General features: G+C 47.0%; 1 long non-coding RNA gene across 2 annotated transcripts in view; it reads left to right on the top strand.

Annotated features, from left to right (window-relative positions):
* The window catches only part of LOC131484674 (uncharacterized), a 45,138-nt gene that overhangs the window by 8,679 nt on the left and 17,161 nt on the right, over positions 1-19,298 (top strand). The gene's annotated exons all lie outside the window — the stretch shown is intronic.

The raw sequence follows: 19,298 nt of genomic DNA, 5'->3' as shown, positions 1-19,298 counted from the left end.
CTCTTAACCACTTCCTTGCACTTGCACACCCACGTGGTGGTGTGGGACGGGGGGTTAAGTCTTCTGGTCCCTGATGAGGGTGTGAGGCATCAATCTCAAGTTCATCTTATAGATTGAAACTCTTGTTTTTATAGCTGCTTGTGTGAATTTTGCTGATCTGCATCTGCTGTTGGGAGACTGACAGAAGACCATCTGACTTCTGGCCTGAAGGGTGGGGGCCAGAAGCGGAACATGGCCCCTCAACCTAATTGCTGCTCCTGGCTGTGGGTCCAGCACCTCGCGCATGGATGGCACTTGAGAATCTTTTCCTGTAGGACCAAATGAAGTGAAGGGGTCAGCTGGGGGCCTCCGAGGGGTCTCCTGGCTATCCCCTGCTAATGGCCCCCAAATAAAAAGATGGCACTGGTTTTCGACAGTTTTTAGCAAAATTTCAATATTCAGAAATGTTTTTGTCCTGCCAGTTGCAAACTCAGACTGCCTAAGTGAACATTTGTTAACAAAACTCCAAACTTGTGTTATAAACATAGTTATGGAAGGAAAGAAATATCTACTCCCAGATGTAAATTGAACCAAAGTGTACCAGGGCTTTTACTGTAATCACTTTTGGAGAGAAAAATTTCCAAAAGGTCGTTTCCCCCTTCAGAAATTTTCAAATGGAAGGAAACTAGACGTTTTACAAACTTGAAGTCTCGAATGGCTGCGAATGTCTGTAATCCGGAGTCATTTTTTGGAGGCTATATTTCTATATTGCCCACTGGAATGATAACAAACTCGTGGAAAGGAAAGGTTTCCAGCTCAATGGCTTCAAAATGTCCTGTGAGCACTCAGATGATGCCTGAAAGGCAGGCTTAAAGGGATCCAACTCCAAGCCAACAGGGCCATTTACTATTTTAATGCTATTATTATTATTTCAATCTTTAATTTTGAAATCATTATAGATTCACAGGAAGTTGCAGAAAAATATCCAAGGGCTCATGTACTTTTTACCCAGTTTCCCTCAATGGTAACATCTTGGATATTATTATTATTTTAAAAAATTTTAATGTTTATTTATTTTTGACAGAGAGAGAGAGAGGGTGTGAGCGGGGGAAAGGCAGAGAGAGAAGGAGATACAGAATCTGAAGCAGGCTCCAGGTTCTGAGCTGTCAGCACAGAGCCTGACGTGGGACTCGAACTCATGAACCACGAGATCGTGACCTGAGCCGAAGTCGGACACTTAACCGACTGAGCCACCCAGGTGCCCCTTGGATATTTTTAATTAAATAAAGAAAATTAAAAAGTAGCTCAGGCCCTTCCAATGGCAAGCACTCAGAAGACTGAATTTACACTTAAACACGGCGTTGATTTAAACGAGGGGAAAATATCTTTTTGCCTAATAAATTGAAGAAGTTTAAAATGTATTTGAAAATGTTCTTTCTTTCTTTCTTTTTTTTTTTTTTTTTGAAATGTCGAAGTTGGCCCACAGTCATAGGTAATCGGACAATCAGTTTCCTCCTGCTCATAGCCTGGTGTCATCGGGGCGCATGAGTCCAACCTTATCTTCAAATACTCCTCGTTGTTTTCAGTATTCTCAGTGCAGCTCTTTAGCAATTAAAAATGTCAGCCCCTGTAATGGAAAGTTAGTTAAAACCAAATCTGGAGTAGCCATTACAGTTTCAGTGATATTATAGGGCCAAATGAGTTCTCAGGCATTTTCAGTAATATAAATACCTTCATTTATGGCAACTGGGAACTTTGTGGGGGAATTCATGGCAAGGGAAATTACTAATTTACTACATTTATATATGTCACTCTCTCCCCCTCTTCTCATGATTGCAATAGAAGAGAGGGAAATTGTTTCAGCTATCAAGTCACATTTGTGTCTCCTAATTTGGGGGGGCGGAAATGACGAGCATTTGCCAATGGAAAGAGTCTGCCCAGTCCTTGTTTTGTGTGAGGGACATTTCATGCAAAACTTTTCTGGTATCAGGCTCTTTCGTCCCCCTCTCTCAAAAAATAATTTACTAACATGAATCTCTACACTTTTCTCCCAACTATAAATGGTTCTAAGAGAAGATTCAAGGGAATGTCTGTAGATTTCACCCATGTATTTGTTCCAAGTGATGTTTTAAATGATTATTTCTCTAGGACTCCTACTGGAGGTGACAATATCACACAAACCGATTGTGATGCTTTCGCACCAGAGAAATCTTCACCATCCTTGTTTAACAAAATTCATCCGTAATGAAACATAACCTTACTTTTTAGAGTTTTTTGGAGAGCCTGACCTTTAAAAGCCACTCAAAATCATAAGACATTTAAAACCTATAAGTGATTGAAAACTACTTAAATGCCGAGAAGAGGTAGACTAGGACATGTTTGTACCAAAGAATATTATACAGCAATGTGAATGAATGAACTGCCATCAGGTACCTGGAAAAAAATAAGTGACTCACACACACATAACAGTGAGCAAAAAGGCCAGACAGCACAAAGGATGTTTGATTCCGTTTATATAAAGTTTTAAAATAGGTAAAACTAACCAGTGATGTTGGAAGTTAGCCTTTGGGGGATGGGGTGGGGTAGGTATTCCAAAGGCACAGCAGAAGGGTTTCTGGGATGCTGGGAACATTTTGTTTCTTGATGTTGTTTACCTGGGTGTGTTTGATTTGTGAAAATTCATCATGCTCATCACACTACGTACTTAACAAAGTTTGCACTTTCACTATGTAAGTTATACTTCCATAAAGCATTAGAAAAAAAAGCCAGTAAGTGCAATGGGATTATGGGAGAGACTGGGTCGCTGGCAGGCATCCCAGCATCCTTCACTGCAGACATGATGGCGGCCTCTATTCAATTCTGTCTCAGACAGGGTGGCGGATGGTGGGGAGGTGGGGCGGGCTCCATGGAGACAGCATAGATGATCTCTAATTATACTTTTCCTTTTAGAAAAAGGAATTTTTTTTTCCCAAAAGAGGGACTTTAAATGATAGTTGGTGGAAGAACCTCCTTTATGTCATCTACTCTTGGAATACTTTTCCTACTGACAGATCCCACACACAACTCCCCCAGCTCAGTGCCATGCTGCCTGACAGAGAGGGTGATAGCACCCACCAGGCTCACAGAACCACAGAACTGGCTTTAAACCTCATCTCTGCTTCTCACCTGCTTTGCCACCCTGGACACCGATCTGTTCTCGAAGACTTAATACCCACCTAGTGGGTTGACACTGAGAATTAAATGAGGCTTCCCAAGGGACATATGTCTGTTACAATGCCCGACATGTGGCAGACATTTGAGAAATTGTTCCTTACTTACATTGTCTCTAATTTTTACTCTGCACAATAGGTATTATTTTTATCTTACAAATGAGGAAACCCAGCTTGCATGTGGCAGGATCCCACCTAATGAGTGGCAGAGTAGGATTTGGACCCTGACCACCAGCCCTGAGCCGAAGTGCCTAAACTCTCTGCCATGCTGCCTGGAACCCTGTGCCTGCAGCTGGCCATGCTGCTGTGGTTCCAGGACTCCTGGAGATGAGCTCCCGGACCTCTGACTATTTCATTTTCCTGGCTCCCGTGGCTGCAGCTTCTGGAAGCCCGTCTCTCTTCTCTTTCACCTTCTTCCCTAAATGACAACTTCTCTCCTCCCCTCCTGCTGTCTCTGGAGCCCCAGATGCCAGAGCTCCACAGAATAATCTGTGCCCTTTCCTGGGCTAGCCCTGATTTGCCTTCCAGGCTAGCAGTGTCCAGCTTGGGGGGCTCCTGCCCACACCAGGCTTCCTACATCTGAAATTGGCCCAAGAAACCCAAGAAGAGGGTCCAAGCCATAGGAATACTAGTGCTGCTGGGCAGGACTCGCTCTACAATTTGCAGAGCTGAGTGCAAAATCAACATCCAGAGCTCCTTGTTTAAAAAAAAAAAAACCAAAACATTAAGAATTTCAAGACAGTGATACCAAGGCATTAAACTAAGCATGGGACCTTGGCCCTGTCCCCTTGAATGCTACCTTATGATTCTGCTAAGTGGAGTCCTGAGATTTGTGGCCTTAGACACGGGTCCAGACCCCAGGATCCAAGCTTGTTGGATTCCCTGGTCTCCTCAGAAGGGACAGGATTGTCAGTGAGGTCAGTGGCCTGTGTGTACTCAGGACCTGGGCAGAAAGACTGTGGTGACTTGAAGACTTACAGCCCCAGTGATCCAGGGCTCTGAAGTGACACCAACCTCAGGGGTTAGGTCTCTGTTGTGTGGCCTCAGGCTCTAGGATTGTGGCCTGGCAGATAGGTCGGTGTGCGGTAGGGGGTAGAGGGATGAAGTAGGACGGTGGTGGGGAGATGAAGGACCCGAGGAATAGCTTAGAAGGCCAAAGGAAAGGGGCGCCTGGGTGACTCAGTCCGTTAAGCATCCGGCTCTTGGTTTCAGCTCAGGTCATGATCTCATGGTTCATGAGTTTGAGCCCCGAGTCAGGCAAGTTCTACACTGACAGCTTGGAGTCTGCTTGGGATTCTCTCTCCTTCTCTCCCTGCCACTCCCTGGATCTCTCTCTCTCTCTCTCTCTCTCTCTCTCAAAATAAATAAATAAACTTAAAAAAAAAAAAAAAAGAAGGCCAAAAGAAAGGGATGAGGGGATGCTTGAGATCTGGACCTTGGAGGGAAGTGGGAGATACAGCCTCTATGGTTCAAATAGCTCAGGCTAGGACTTCAGGAAGCTGGTACGGTGCCTAGGACTCTGAGCCTGCAGTGGCCAGAGGCTTCCAGGGCTCCTGAGAGTACATCCTAGTCTCTGAGGAAGGAGCTTAGAGTCATGCCAGCCCAGGAGCACCCCACTGCTTTGGGCTATGTGAAGCGGTTGACCGTTATCTCCTCTGCAGTAGAGGCCTCTACGTGCCTCGTGTCCCAGGCCAACCCTTCTGCGTGTATGCCACCTCTTGCACTCCCCCCCCCACCCCCGCCCCCCATCATGCTACCTCTTCCTCCAGACTCTTTCCTTAGCACGTATTCGGGTAAGAAGAGCACAGGTTTTGGCATTAGAGAGTTCTGGGCTCCGATTCTGACTTGGCTATTTACTAGGTGTGTGACCCCAGCCAAGTAACTCAACCTTTTTGAGTCTTGGTTTCCCCATTTATAAAAAAGAAGAATGAAGGTGCCTGTCTCATAAACTACATAGGAGGATTAAATGGAAAAATATGGTCAGGATGCTGGCCACATCGCGAGTGCTCAATAAAATGATAACTGTTCGTAGTAGTGGCATAAGAAGAATAAGGTCATTAATGTGAACAGGCAATGTGGTATATGGAGATAATTTCTGTTCCAGAATGTGAGTGTAAGACTCAAAGTAGTGTCTGTGGTGTAGAAGCTCCCAGAATGGTGCCTGGTGTCTAGTAGGGTCAAAAAAACCCTGTAAACTGTTTGTTCATCTTCTCTCCAACTTTCCCTTGGGTTCCATCCAGCACTTGGGGCCTCCTTAGATCCAGTCTTAACGTCCCTTAGACAGCCTATGCCACATGACTCTGGCTGGGCGAGCAGCCATGAAGAGAGGGTCTTGAGTGTGCAGAGGAGAGGGAGAAGGGCACCTGGAGGGAAGGCCTTGGGCAGACCCTGTGAGAGGGGCAGCCTCACTGGTTATTCTGCCCACAGGTCCCTGCCTCTGGGCACACACCCCAGTGTCTCTGTCTGCCACTCAGCCAGGGCTGGTTTAAACACCTGTGCCTCCATCACGCCAAAAGAGGCCCCTGTCTCTCCACTCCTTGGCCAACAATTCAGTCCCGAGCAGGTGGCCCCACTGCCCTGATCTTCCTTATCCTTTTGTCTCCACAACATGCCCTCCCCCCTCTCCTCTCTTGACTCCTTCCGGGCTTCATCTATTTCCACCCCTATCCAGCCCCCAGCCTGACCCATCTCATGAGATTCTAATCCAAAACCAACCACCCCCACCTCCTGCCTAGCATTTCTGCCATCCCTCCCTGTCTGCTTACTCCCCCAGCGCTCTGGGGAGGGTCCGTGTACCTTCTGGGATCTCTAGAGGACATGCCTGTCAGCCTCTGACTGGAGAAATGGTTGCCAGCCATTCCATTCTGGTGAAAGCAGATGCCCCAGAGCAGAGTGCGGACCCTTCCCCTTGCCCTCAGTTTCCGAGGTGCCCCGCAGTGCCCTCCAGTCTGCCCTCCTCCATCCCCACTGAGGGCCATGGGCTCCTGGGTACAGTGAGTCAGGCCTCGTCTCCACTGTTGTTTATGTAATCCTTCCCTGCAGTAACAAGGTGTTTACTGTTGCACAAACACATTTTGGTTTAACGGCTGATAGTAAAACTGTCTGATAAAGTTTGATTTAGCGAAAGAAAGCAAAATAAATCTGGGGGCACAGAGAGCCTTTGGGAAGAGAGACTTCTAGGGCTTTACAGAAGGGGCAAGACAGCGAGGGCTGGGGTAGGGGTGGGTCAGCTGCACTCCCCTGGTCATTCTTTCTGCCTGTCTCCTGAGAGAACCACCAGCAGCTCCTCTGTAGGAAGCTGAATTCCAGATAAGGTTGTAAGCTCCTGGACTTGGCATTTCCCTGCCATAGCACACGCTCTGGCTTCCTCCATTGTCTGCTCTCATGAATCATCTCCATCCTTCAACGTCTGTGTAATTTGTTCCTCCCTGGTGGAGGGGGGGTGGTGCTCCCCTGATTGCTGTGGCTCAGATCAAACTGGTAATGTGGTCTGAGAGAAGGAAACTTAAGCTAGGAGACCCGAGGACCAGATCTAGCTCTGGGACTTACAGGCAGTATGGCCTCAGGCAACTCATGTTGCCTTTAAGGATCTCAGTTCACTCAGCTGCAGAGGGGCACGAGTGGGATAAAATACACAAAGCGCTCGGTTCTTGGTAGAGCCCTCCCCACGTTTAGGACACTCCTATCTTGTTCTCTGAAATCTCACGAGGTACGCACTGACTGTGTACTCACTTGTACTCTGCTCACAAAGCAAGGCGGGGTGAGCATCTGTTCTTTTTTTTTTTTTTTTTTTTTGAATTTTTTTAATCTTTATTTATTTTTGAGAGAGAGAGACAGGGAGGGGCAGAGAGAGAGGAGACTCAGAATCCGAAGCAGGCTCCAGGCTCTGAGCTGTCAGCAGAGAGTCTGATGCGGGGCTCGAACTCATGGACTGTGAGATCATGACCTGAGCTGAAGTCGGACGCCCAACCGACTAAGCCCCAGACACCCCAGCATCTGTTCTTGTATGTGATGTTTCCATAGCCTGTTGCCAGTTCCCCCCTCCTGTGTGTCTCCTATGCCTGATTTGTCAGTATGGTGCCAGAGCGAGGCAACAGGTACCCATGAAAGATTTTTTTAAACTTAAAAAAATGTTTATTTATTTTGAGAGAGAGCGAGCGAGCAGGGGAAGAGTGGGGTGGAGAAAGAGAATCCCAAGCAGACTCCTTGTTGTCAGTGCAGAGTCCAGTGTGGGGCTCAAACTCACAAACCATGAGATCATGACCTGAGTTGAAATCAAGAGTAGGACGCTCAACCAACTGAGACACCCAAGTGCACTGATTGTTTAAATTTTTGTTGCTGTGTATTATTTCGTTATGTGAATATACTACAATTACTTATCTATTCAATCGTTGAGGGGTCTTTGGGTAGTTTCCAGTTGTTGTATGTTATGGATAGTGACTCTATGAGCACTATTGTGTGTGTATTTTGGAGAATGCATTTCTGTTGGATATGTACGTAGGATGGAATTTTTGAGCAAAGGGTTTATACATGCCCAAGGAGCAGCTTTAGAAGATATTGTTGACTAGCTTTCCAAAGAGGATATGCCAATTTGTGTTCCATCCAACATTTGGCTTCTCTTTTCCACTTTAGCCACACTAGTGGGTGTATAGTGGTAACTCAAATTGATGTTCCACTTTGTGTTTCTGATTCCTGAAGAAGTCGGAGCACATTTTCATATGGTTGTTGGCCATTTGTATAGCCTCTTTTGTGAAGAGCTTGTTCAAGTCTTTTGCCCATATTTCTATTGAGCAGTTTGTCTTTTTCTTACTGGTTTGTAGAGATTCTTCATATATTCTGGATCTGAGTCTTTTGTCATATATTTATTCTGCAAAAATCTTTTCTCACATCGTGCATTGCCTCTCAGTCTCTTGATTGTGTCTTTTAAAATAACAGAAATGCTTCCTTTTAGCAGAATCCAATTTAAGTTTCCAGGACATATGCTTTGACTGAATTCAGCTTCTATCTTCCTGGCCAACTCCATTCTCCCCTTCTGAGCCAGCCTGTTTTCTACGTTCTGTCCTGTATTTTGGAGAAAGTAAAAAGATGGTTTTCGGGGCGCCCTGGTGGCTCAGCTGGTTGGGCGGCCGACTTCGGCTCAGGTCATGCTCTCGCGGTCCATGAGTTCGAGCCCTGCGTCGCGCTCTGTGCTGACAGCTCAGAGCCTGGAGCCTGTTTCAGATTCTGTGTCTCCCTCTCTGTGACCCTCCCCTGTTCATGCTCTGTCTCTCCCTGTCTCAAAAATAAATAAAAAACGTTAAAAAAAATTAAAAAAAAAAAAGATGGTTTTCAAGGAAAACCCCATGGCTGAGGCTCATACTGTTCACCTGGAAGCCTTTTCCAGTTCGAAGTGTTGCCTGCGCATCTGTGGTTCCTATGCCTGGAGACCTCCCATCCCTTTCCCCTTTTCCAGGAATCTGGGTCAGTTTTGTAGACTAATCTCCCTCCTTCCACTTAAGATCCGATTAGTCCACTCAAGAGAACCTAAAAGGCCAAAAAGCAAATGAAGAGTTGCTCAAGCTCATTAATAATCAGAGAAATGCGCATTAAAGAAATAATGAGATATAAACTTCATAGCTATCGGGCTGGTGGAAATTGGAAGGCTGGATGACACCAAGTGCTGGGAGGGGTATGAGGTACAAGAACGTGCGTGCCATGCTGGTAGGAGTGTATCAGGACAGCACGCGGGCGCTACTGAATGAAGATGTTTCTACCCTATGTGCCAGCAGTCCACTCACACAGGCCCGGGCGGGGTGTGGCAGGGACGTGCGCAACAGTATTGCCGTGGTGGGGGTCATCCTCGCGGAGGTGGATAGTAAGAGGTGGTAGCTACATGCCATGGAGTATTACCTCGCAGTGAGAAGCAAGGGGTTAGATGTACGCTCACTAACATGCATGGATCTTTAAACAGTGCTGAGCGGATGAGTAAAAGGCAGAGGGAGCTGTACAACATTTGCGTTAGGTGGAGAAGACTGAACGCCCGAAAAGAAAGCTAAGCATTTTGCAAAGGCACGAACCAAGAGATCCATATACACCAAATGCCTTAACGTGGCTCCCTGTGGGGGGATGGGAATGAGGAATAAGGATAAAAGAGGATTTTTAAAAAGCTCAGCTACCTCAACCTCCTTTGGCTTAATGCATCTTCTGGCTCCATCTTGAAAAATCCCCTTCTCTGTCATTTCTTCTGGTTCCCTTCCCCAAGACCTCAGTGTTCACCTGTCAGTCTCCCTTCAGATCAGCCTCCTTCAGGCCGTGTCTGAACAACACAAATTGACATTTACAAATATCTTCTATCTGTGGTTACCCTGAGTGCGTACTCACCACACTGCAGTGGCCAACACAGAGCCCCACAGGACTGGGGACAGTGGAGAGCCAGAGGCCTTGAGGGGGACCCGGTGCTATTATTCATGGTGTCTGGCACCCAGAAGCGGCTCAGTCAATGTCTTTTTAATGAGCCAGAGAAATTCTGTGCTGGCTCTGCTCTGTTAAGGCAGATGCCTTAACCTCTCTGAGCTTCGATTTCCCTCTCTGTCAACATGGAGATAATAATTTTAATGCCTTTTTCGCAGGGTTATCGTGAAGGTTAGATGAGATCATTGCTTTGGAAAGCACTTGGTTAACTGTAAACAGTTAGCCAGTGCCATGGAAGAAGTGTAGAGAAGTGAATGTAGGAGGGTCAAATCCTAGTACTCCCACGTATTAGCTGCAGGACCTTGAATAATGCAGCATCCTCTGGCCTCAGGTTTTACGTTCTGTAAAATGAAAAACAATAACGTCAACCTTGTGGAGTCGTTAGGAGGGTTAATGACAATACGTATTTAGGAGACAGTAGTAGGTGGTTAGAAAATGGAGAACTGGGGGCACCTGGGTGGCTCAGTCACTTAAGCACCTGACTCTTGATTTCAGCTCAGGTCATGATCTCATGGTTCAGTTCGTGGGCTAAAGCCCTGTGTTGGGCTCCGGGATGACAGCACAGAACCTGCTTGGGATTCTCTCTCCCCCCCTCTCTCTGCCCCTTCTCCGTGCTTGCACACACACACACTCTCAAAACAAATAAACTTAAAGAACATGGGAGAACTATCCCATTCACTCATTTATTCAGCGAGTCTTTATCAAATGCCTATAAAATGTTCCAGGCAGGGTTCTAGACACTGGGAATGAAGGGGCGAACAAAACAGAAAAAAATTCCAAAAATCCCTGCCTTTGGTCTAGGGGAGGGAGGGGTTGAACAAGAAATAAAATTAGTTTGGGGCGCCTGGGTGGCTCGGTCGGTTGGGCGTCTGACTTCGGCTCAGGTCATGATCTCGCGGTCCGTGAGTTCGAGCCCCGTGTCGGGCTCTGTGCTGACTGCTCAGAGCCTGGAGCCTGTTTCAGATTCTGTGTCTCTCTCTCTCTCTGCCCCTCCCCCGTTCATGCTCTGTCTCTCTCTGTCTCAAAAATAAATAAACGTTAAAAAAAAAAAAGAAATAAAATTAGTAAGATGTAGTATGCTAGATGATGGCAAAGACTATGGCAAAAATTCAGCAGGAAGAGGGTGGGTAGGAAGCTCTGGGGTGGCGTGGAAGAGATTTCCTTTTTTTTTTTTAATTTTTTTTTCCTAACGTTTATTTATTTTTGAGACAGAGAGAGAGCATGAATGGGGGAGGGTCAGAGAGAGGGAGACACAGAATCTGAAACAGGCTCCAGGCTCTGAGCTGTCAGCACAGAGCCCGACGCGGGGCTCGAACTCACGGACCGTGAGATCATGCCCTGAGCTGAAGTTGGCTGCTTAACCGACTGAGCCACTCAGGCGCCCCAAGAGATTTCCTTTTTAAGCAGATTAGTCAAGAAAGGCCTAGCTGAGAAGGTGATGTTTGAACAAAGACTCTAAGGAGGAGGGAGGGTAAGCCCTGGGGAAGTGCAAAGGCCCTGAAGTGGATGCATATCTGGTGCATTCATGTCACAACAAGGAGGCCAGGGTGACTGGGATGAGCTCAGAGAGCTAAAGGCCGCAGTGGGGCTGATGGTGTAGAAGCCCCACATAAAGATCGCTGTAAATTACGCCTGGCTGCACAGGATTATCTCAGGGAGGAGCCAAGATTGAAGGACGTGTGATTTTCAGTTGTGGAGGAGGAGCCAAGGTAGGTGTATTAGTCATTTAAGGCGCCTAACAAATTAGCCCAAACTTAGCAGCTTAAAACAATAGTCATTTATTATTGCTTAGTTTCTGTGGGCCAAGGATTCAGGTGCAGCTGAGGGTGTCTCAGATGGCTGCCATCAAGGTGACCGGGGCCATAGTCTCAAGACTCGACTGGGAGATGGTCTGCCTAGCCTCACTCTTGCGGCTGCTGGCAAGGTTCAGTTCCTCTCTGGCTGCTGGTAAGAGGTCTCTCTCAGCGCTTTGCCATGTGGGCCCCCTCCTAGCCCAGCTCACACCATGACAGCTGGCTTCCTTCAGAGTAAATGAGCCCAAGAAGGAAGCCACCGTCTTTTAATAACATAATCTTGGAAGGGACATCTCATTACCTCAGCTTCATTCTGCTTGCTAGAGACAAGTCACTAAATCCGGTCCTTGCTCGCTTGAAGAGATTACACATGAATACCAGGGTGGGGGAATCAACTGAGCTATAAGAAGGGGGGCTACCTACCACAGGGGAGTTCTGATGTTCGGGTGCAGTGGAATTGCCAAAGACAAGCATCCATCCAAGGATGGATGAGAAATTTTTTGTCTAGATGCAGCAGGGACATTTGAGACTTACTTTGTCAGTGCAATCCAGTTGTGCTTTCTAACAAGGATTAGGAGTAATTGGATAGCTAGGAATCGATCTATCTATCTATCTATCATCTATCTATCTATCATCTATCTATCTATCTATGGTGCTAAGTGCTCCCAGCTAACTGGGCTAATTAGGTCCTCTGGCTGCTCATTCTGGGGCCAGGTTTCAACTTGCAGGGAAAAGGCATTATTTGTGAGTGTGTGCACATGCATATAGACGGCCGTGCTCGTTTTCTGTGGTGTCTGCCTCCCGGGTCCTACCCTTCCTTCGGCCTGGAGACCCCTGGGTTCACCTTTCCTCCGCTCCCCCCTCTGCACTTTGACGGGAGGTCACGTGTGAGGAAACAAGCCCCACGTGGTTTTAATCATTTTGCTATAAAAGCTGAGCTGCTCTCCGCTTTGATCCAAGCTGAGCTGCTGGAGGAAGGGCTGGGGGCCGGGCTGGCCTGTCCGCGGAGCACTCCGCGCACGGCTCCCACATCAGACGGCAGCCGTAAAATGGAGCACAGCTCATTAATTCTCCCTCTTAACCAGGGCACCTGACAAGAAGTGACTTTGAAAACCCGGAGGACGGATGGGCGGGCGGCTCTCCGACTATGCAAGGAACATCTGTTTCCAGGTCCCTGGCTGTTAAATTGACATCTTTTTATTTGAAACGTTTCTTTTATTTCCCAACTTCCTGCAATTGTTAAGGTCTCTGTGCCAGGCAGTAGACTGTCGTGGCTTTGTGGGCCATATGAACTGAGTGGCTTCACTGTCCTGAACGGCAGGCCTGTAAGTGCCAAAATGGGCAGCCTGGCACTCTGTCAATTATTAAACCTATGTTTGTGCAGAGAACATCAAACCCCATAAAAAACCAAAATGGCCTTGAAATTGAAAACCCTGTGAACGTCTGTGAGCCTCCATATGAGAAATATTAGTGTTCCAGAACTAGAAAATGCACTGGGAGCCTGGCATTTTCCATCAAGAATCTTCTCTCCTTGGGACCCAGCAATCAAGTATACTTAAGAAGAGTGATCCGACCCCTGTGCCTTCAGCCTTCATCCTGGATGCTGAGATAACTATTGGTGACTAAAGTCCCGGGTTCGAGCTTTAACCTCCTCCTGACAAAGGTCACTAGCAAAGGCTGGGTTGACTCTTCTCTAGGTGACAGCTCAGGGCTCTTGGGATGGGGATTGGAAGTGGTGGGTAGATGGTCCTATTTATTTCTACTTTGTCCTGGGGGCCTTTGGATCATCTTATATTCCTGGCAGTGCGATCCGCATGCTTTATCCTTCGTCCTTCAGGATCCACCGTGGGCCAGGTGGATCACTGTCAGCAGGACAGACGGTAGTCTGTCACCTGAGAAATAATGGCAGCGCTGAGTCCCAAGGGATCATCCAGGAATACCCTGTGGCATGCACAAATGTGTGTGAGTATGTGATGTCAGAAGACGTAAGTCTGATTGGTGGTGCACCTGTGTGACAGCATTGGTCCCATGATGTCTCTATGTCTCTGCAGCAAGTGCCCAAGAAGTCAGTAGATGAGCACATAACCTCTTTGTCAGAACGTCTTTGTCTCTGGGTTAAGGTACCTGAAGAGCTGATGGGTGAAGTGACAGTGTGCATTTGTGAGTTGTGCATGAGGATGACGATTTCTTCATTTTCATGTGTCCCGAAAGCAGCAGAGATAATCCTTACTGGTTCTGCTTTACTAGTGATTGTAACACTCATGCTCCTTAGTTTCCAAGACGTTGGGCGTCCCCGTCCTTCACTCTTTGAGGGTTGCAGGCTTTTAGGGTTGCAGGCTCTCGAGTGAGACTGCCTGGTGTTGAATCCTGGCTCCACCTTTTTCTAACAACATGAACTTGGACAACCTCTTTTTTTTTTTTTTTTTACAATTTTATTTATTTTTAAGTACTCTCTACACTCAAGAGAGTTCAAGGCTTGAACTCACAGCCTTGAGATCAAGAGTTGCATGTTCTACTGACTGAGCCAGCCAGGCGCCCCTCCCTCGGACAGCCTCCGTATACCTCAGTTTCCTTATCTGTAAAAGGAGAGTAAAATAGTACCAAATTGCAGAATCCATGAGATAATTCATGGAAAGCAATTTGAAATTCCCTCCTTTGGTTAAATGTCACCAGCACCTCCCCCTGTCCCTGCCATCACTTTCACCTCTCAGACACTGTACTGTCCTTATGCCTTGACAGTCCATTCTCCCCCATCTCCCTTCATCATGTTATCAACCCCCATCAACTCAGGTGCCCCAGTCCCTTTGCCACTGCTTTCGCATGCCACCAGCTGAGTTTCCAGAAGGGCAAAACTGGTAGGGCATGACCCAACCAATATGGGTCACTTGGGTGGCAGAGCCAGAGAATAGATGCTCTGTGATTTCTCGACTACTTGGGTGGAGAACAAGGTGAGTGAAGCAGGTGAGTGAAGGTAGGAAGGGAGCCCGCCCCACGGGTCTCTGCAGCGCATGCCTCCTTCTCCCCTCTCTTCTTTCCCCTTCAGGCTTGGCTTGGGGTGAGGAGGGTAGACCTACAGCAAGGCCATGCCTGCCATCTGTTTACTACCAGTTTGCGAGTATCCAAGAAACACAGTCAATGTCCTGGTCAATTTTGGCTTTTCTATTCCAATTTGAATATATTAAAATGCAACTTTCCAGCTGTGCAAATCCCCAGGCCATTGAAATAAAAGGTTTTTAACTTTAACCATTAAAGATTTAACTAGCCAATAAACCTAAGTATGTGGGGGGTTGTTACCAAACGTTTATTACATTGCTCTTGCTTTTAACTTAAGAGCAAATGCCAAGTATGGACTTCCATGAAAAAGGCATTCCCTTATGGTCAAAACTGATATCAGCCCCTGGACGAAAAAGCAATAGACCGCTGTCTCCAGAAGGGTCCGCTCACTTTCCTCTCAAATCCCTTTAGGAGTTAAAATGGCTCTATCAACTTTACCAACCAATTTGCTTGCTGCAAAAAAGGCCTATAATAGCCTCTTGTTGCCACAGTCAGAACATGACTGACTAAATTAATCCAAAATTCTACTTTCAGTTTGAGCATCTTGGCGCCAACTTTTCCAGAACCAGATTTTATAAAGGCACAAAGGGGATATAGCTTTAGTGAAGAAAATCACAAGATCTTTCTCTTTTAGTATCTTCTGGGTGAGAAGGGTAATCAGTGCCTTGGACCATAGTGCTTAGTTTTGCCATTTTCACCTTGAAGACAAGTAAGAGACCAGCCCGGTAGTGAAATACGACTTTTAATTTACACAAATGTAAACGTCTAGAATTCAACCATCGTATTCACCCTGGACTTAAAAAATGAATAGAAGCCAGATAAATCTTGGCCATTAAAAAAAAAAGAAAGAAAGAAAGAAAGAAAGAAAGAAAGAAAGAAAGAAAGAAAGAAAGAAAAAACAAAAAAAGATCTGACATACAAGTTGAGTTATACCAGCCATCAAGGGGACAGAGCCACATTCCAGATGTGCTATTTTCCTGCCCATTGACAGTTCTCCAACCCACCCCAGCAATAAAAAAGTCCTGAAGTGGATTTTTTAATCTGGCTTAGATTCTGTTTTGCCCGAGAGGCCTGCTGGGTGGGTCCTCTGGGTTTTCTTTCTCGCAGAACAAACCAGTGAGCCCTATTTGTGGGAAATACGCAGTAAATTCTGGCCTTTGCTCATGAAACTTCCCTCTGGAGCATTTTTCACATCTAAATAGGAGGTGCATAAAGTTGATAAGCAGTCGTATTTTTTTTTTAAGTGATTGTACTTTTAGCTTGAAGAGTTGTAGCTCAAGATTTTGAGCTCCATGAGAACGTATCCTCTGCTCCCTAAATTATAAGCCAGAGTAGAATGACAGTGATGAAGCGTGTGCTTCCCTCATCCAGCTCAAATCGTGGGGGACACTTATATTTGCCTTTCGACTGGCAACCCATTCACATCTCCTTGACTTCAGCTGAGGAAGGGACATTGGCTGATTCGAAGGGTGATCTCCCCTTCATCTAGCCCCTCCATTGCAACTGCTGAGAAGGAGGCACGAATCCCAGGGACCTAGGGTGCAGAAGCATTTCCCCCTGGAGGACCCTAGCCGTGCCCTCTGGTGTGGGTGTGGTAGGGAAGGGCTAAGCGTGATACTTTTAAAGCCTACTCCATCGGGAGGTGGAAGCATTAGAGAAATTCTTTCCAAACCAAACCAGAATCGAAGCGAAACCCTTCTATTTACAAGTGTAAATAGAGGATTTGCTGGGAATCTCCTTGAGTCCGGGAGGCAAATCCAGAAACTCCAAAGACCCGTTTCACCGTCAGAAATTGTGAGAGCTGATGCCATCCCTCAGGAAGCTGGGGAGGATCATCAGCCCATGTGGCAAATGCAGAGTGGCTCACACCAGCCTCTCCCTGGGGCACTTCCAGATCAACTTTGCTGGTCCTTCTCTGATTTTGAAATTCCAACCTGTTGAACCTAGAAGAGACAGAAAAAGCAAGAGAGAAACTTCTCAGCTGTTCCTAGGAACTTTTGCTTTCTGAATGAGAGGTCACTTTGGGAGGGAGATTTTTGATTTGGATCCCTAGTACCTGTGCAGCTGTACACGGTAGGCTTGTTCTGGGGCATACTTTTGGTACGCTTGGAAGAGAGGCACCTGTACTTCTTTCCAGAAGGATTACAGTTACTTCGAAGATGGTCATTTCACCCATTCATTGATCCATCCGTGTGTTAGCTCATTCATTCATTCTATGAATGTTGCTGGATGCCTTCTGTGTGTTTCTCTGCCAAGCATTTGATTCAGGGCTACGGGCAGAGCAGGACCCAATGCCTGAGTAGACAGTCAGCCAGAGTCCTCTGGGGTAAGGTAAGTGACCCTTGACTCTGTCTCTAGTGGTTCCTGAGTGGGACCCTCACTGAGTGGCAAAAATAGGAGAGTCTTGCACACATTAGAGGTGGGATCAATTTTTAAAGGTGGCTTTTGCTGTCTCCCTAGAGCTATGTCTGATCTCTGCTCCACCCATGATTCCCAGCTTCATAGTCTCTTCCACATTCAATTCCTGTTTCTAGAAAAGGCAGATCCTGTTGACTTTCCTTCCCGGCCAGGCCACCTTCCTCACCCTTTGCTCCTCCCAGTGCCCTCCCACTCACTATCCCAACTTGGGTATCAAAACTGATCCCTCCTATGTCCCTCTCAATCCCTCTGCTCCCACCTTCTCCAGAGCCTCTCTGTACCATGAAGTTCCTGTCTCCTGCGTCTGTCCGTTCAGTCTCTCCTTTCTATGAGGACTTCCAAGGCTCTTCCACGAGTGGGAGGCTTTCCCCTCCCAGATTCTTCATGGGCTGCCACCTTGGACCTGAGAGAGGGGACAGATGCCATCTGCCCTGGCAGGGGTCATTCCCCCTCCTGCCAAGGCATTGCCCCAAACATGTTCCCTGGCTTCTTCTTTTTTCCTTTTCCTTTCTGAAAATAGCCATTTAAAAAGGTTGAAGTGGGCTTCATGAGGTTTAAGGGGTTTATTAGTTTTAAAAACCATGGTCCCTGTTTGGAGGGAGGGGAAACAGCCGCCTTCTTTTCACATTACGTCAATCCACAGGCGTCTGTAATTTACATTTTTTTAACTCAAATGTTCAGAAATAATGGAAAGGCTGCTTGAAAAAAGCAGATGAAATAAAAACTGGGGGAAATGTGTATTATACAAAAACCAGACCTGTGAGCCTGAGGCGAGACACCCCGATGACCTGGGGAGCTGATTAATGAGGCAGACCAAAGGAAGCCCAGGTGAGTGTAGATTCCATGATTTCTCCACAGTCACTGACGCCCTTGTGCTGGCATTTCATTTCCCACGCACGACTTCACGGATGGTTTTCATTCGGAAATTTTAGAACCACTGATGTTTCTCCCCTAGGAGAAAGGAATCCTGGGCTGTGGAAGTTGGGCAGGTTGGGGAGCGTGGAGGAAAAGAGTTGGGGGCGAGGAGAATGGAACCCACCCAGGGCATGGCCTCTGTGTCTCCTGGTTCTCAAAGGCGATCCTTTCTGACCCAGCCTCACCCTATGAGGTCTCATCTTGACTCCGTCTCCCCTCCTCGTTCTCTGAGAAAAGAGAGATGATGAACAGATGGTAAGACTACGGGAAGAGGTATTAAAGTTTCGTTTTCTGACGATCTTCAGTATAATTACTTCATTAAGATTAAAAAAAAACCTAACTCCTAGTTACAACTCAAATATCTGTTGACAAAATAACTTCATCTATTTCTGCATACCGTTTTTGCTAGATTTCTGTCCCTGAATGCTATTTCATGAACGTTCCTTTGACAAATATTTTAAGGGCATATCATATGCCAAGGATGGTTTTGGGATTTGGGGACCCAAATCAATATGGTCTTTGCTGCCTACTTAGGTGAGGGTGTGGGTTGGACAAAACCATCAGTGTGGGATGATGGGGTCTCTGATAGAAGTAGCAGGTATTACAAATAGATCCTGTGGGAATGGGGGGGGGGGAGGGCTGAGGGTAGGGAGCTTCCTGGGAGAAGTGACTTTGGGGGTCTGGGAGAAGGTCTTAGCCAGGTGAAGAGGCTCCAGGGGGGATTCTAGGCAGAGAGGAGACCGTGTACCTGAGCCCAGAGGCAGGGGCTATTGCGCATCAAATTCTCTTGAACTCTGGGACAGTGACTGGCAGGAGAGGTCCAGTGGAGTCGGGGGGGGGGGGGGGGGGTGGAGCGGGCAGCAGGGATCCAAGCGTACGGGCTCTTTCTGAGGAGCTTAGACTTCATTCTGTGGGTAATGGGGAGTCTTTGAAGGGTTTAAGCAGGAGAGTTTACATCTCTTCGAATCACTTCCACTCCGTGATGGAAGTGGCCTTAGAAATCCTTCAGATCCAGCCCCCTTTTTGTAGGGGGTGAAGCTGAGACCCAGGAGGAAATGCTGTTGTCCGTCTTACTACCACTGTCACCGGCTGGTGTTTATTGAGAGCCGATAGACAGCAGCCCTGTCTCTGCCTCTGCTTCTCTTGCTCAAAACGATGCTCTGGGAAGACTACTGAGACCATCCCCATTTTACAGAGGAGGAAACTGAGGCCCAGAAAGATGACATACTTTGCCTAAGGTCACCTGGCTAGCAAGTCCTGAAGCTGGTATTTGAACAAGGTCTGTCTGGCTTCCCAATCTTAATTGTGCACGCCACACAAGGTCCCATAATTCATAGCAGGGCTGGAATTTAAACGCAGGCTTTCTGATGTAAGTCTGGACTCAGGCACCAGCTGCGTGTGGCATACAGCAGGTTCACCCGCTTTCTTAAGAGGTGGGCAGCAGACCTCACACCGTTGGCCATGTTTCTGCTGACTGTGT

Source organism: Neofelis nebulosa, chromosome 9 (assembly GCF_028018385.1).
Source record: "Neofelis nebulosa isolate mNeoNeb1 chromosome 9, mNeoNeb1.pri, whole genome shotgun sequence".
Classification (NCBI taxonomy): domain Eukaryota; kingdom Metazoa; phylum Chordata; class Mammalia; order Carnivora; family Felidae; genus Neofelis; species Neofelis nebulosa.
The sequence above is the reverse complement of the archived record's forward strand: the minus strand, read 5'-3'. Positions and strand labels throughout refer to the sequence as shown.